General features: G+C 52.1%; 1 protein-coding gene across 1 annotated transcript in view; it reads right to left on the bottom strand.

Annotated features, from left to right (window-relative positions):
- Window positions 1-1,583, bottom strand: part of IPO9 (importin 9) — a gene marked incomplete at its 5' end in the record, with an annotated part of 19,010 nt that overhangs the window by 9,314 nt on the left and 8,113 nt on the right. The window lies entirely within an intron of this gene.

The raw sequence follows: 1,583 nt of genomic DNA on the forward strand, positions 1-1,583 counted from the left end.
AAGAAAACTTCCTAAAATAAAGGTTAAAAAGCTCATTAAAAAAATACCAAAGGTTGCAGTTGACTTTTGACTGGCAAGAATCTCACATGGCAAGGCAGACACTGCAAGTGCTTTGGACCAGCTGTACACGTGCTTCTGCACCCAGGGCTCTGACACATGGCTCAGCACCACGTTAAGGAACAGAAGCTGTGGATCACAGCATCACGGAATGTCAGGGCTGGAAGGGAGCTCTGGAGATCCCCCAGTGCCACCCCCTGCCAGAGCAGGGTCACCCAGGGCAGCCCCACAGGAACGCGTCCAGGCGGGTTGGAAAGTCTCCAGAGCAGGAGACTCCGCACCCTCTCTGGGCAGCCTGGGCCAGGGCTCCGGCACCCACACAGCCAACAAGTTTCTCCAAAGCCAGAAGCCACATTTCCTTCCCCTTTCACCCCAGGGATTTCATCCCCTCTACCACAAGACCACTCTTCTCCCACACCACAGTTTAGCAGCGCTTTTCCAATTCTGATTGCACTCTGAACACAAGTTTGAGGGAAAGAACTGCAAGTTTTCGAAAGGTGTTTTTTACAAGATGCAGTTTTTCAGTCTGTCTCCCAAAGGCCAGGGTAGAATTCAGAGCTTGTGGTTCTCTAAATCACAGAATCACAGAATGGCCTAAGCTGGAAGGGACCTTAGAGATCATTTTAATCCAGCCTCCCTGCTGCCACTAGATCAGGCAACACATGGGGACCGAACGGGAATGGAACCTGCGACCTTAGTGCTACGCTCAACTGACTGAGCTAACCGGCTCCCTAAATGTCGGTCTCTAAGCCTGGGGGCATCCCTGTAGGCTTCCTCAGGGAACAGCTGCCCACCTCCAGAGGCCCATCCTCCAGGGTAACACAGGGATGAGACCTGAGCACTGCGAGAGGCTCGTTTCTCCTCCCCTGGCTACAGGGGCTCCATGTGACTGCTTCAGATTTAAGCTTCTGAATCTTTTAAATCCAAAAATAGGCAGTGAGAGCCATTCTGAACAGTTAAGAACCAACAGTGTATCCTAAGGCAAAAAAAAATAAATCAAGGCTTTAAGACAAAATCTGTGCCGACATCTGAACTGGCCTTCTCGATTCCCCGTGTGCTGGCTTGGAAAACGCACAAACATCAGAGCAATACAGGAGACAGAAGGGTTAGAGCTTCCGCCAAGCCCTGCGCCGAGGGCAAAGGTGGGGTCTTGCTCAACGGCGGCAGCAGAACGTCCTCCCCAGCTGCTGCTGAGGAACCAGGGCAGCCACCGCCAGATATTTTACATTAAGGGCACCCACAAGTAAGACAGGAGAGGGAAGGAAAACCACTGGGACAAAATCAGTCCAAGCCGTGCCAGCAGAAGTAGGTCGAGGCTAGAAGAGATCACCGAGCTCGTCTCTCACCTGAGGGAGGCCAATCACACCTCCCATCCACCCCAAGTTCGCCTTTTCTCAACTCCCAGGCATTTACCCTTCGAACACAGCACCGAAGCCTCAAACCCACGAGCTGTCTTTGTCATCTTATCTCTACTTAGGCAACTCCTGTCCCCTCTGTAGGTTCACTGCTTGCAAGCACAAGATCAC

Source organism: Apaloderma vittatum, unplaced genomic scaffold, assembly GCF_000703405.1.
Source record: "Apaloderma vittatum isolate BGI_N311 unplaced genomic scaffold, ASM70340v1 scaffold10933, whole genome shotgun sequence".
Classification (NCBI taxonomy): Eukaryota; Metazoa; Chordata; class Aves; order Trogoniformes; family Trogonidae; genus Apaloderma; species Apaloderma vittatum.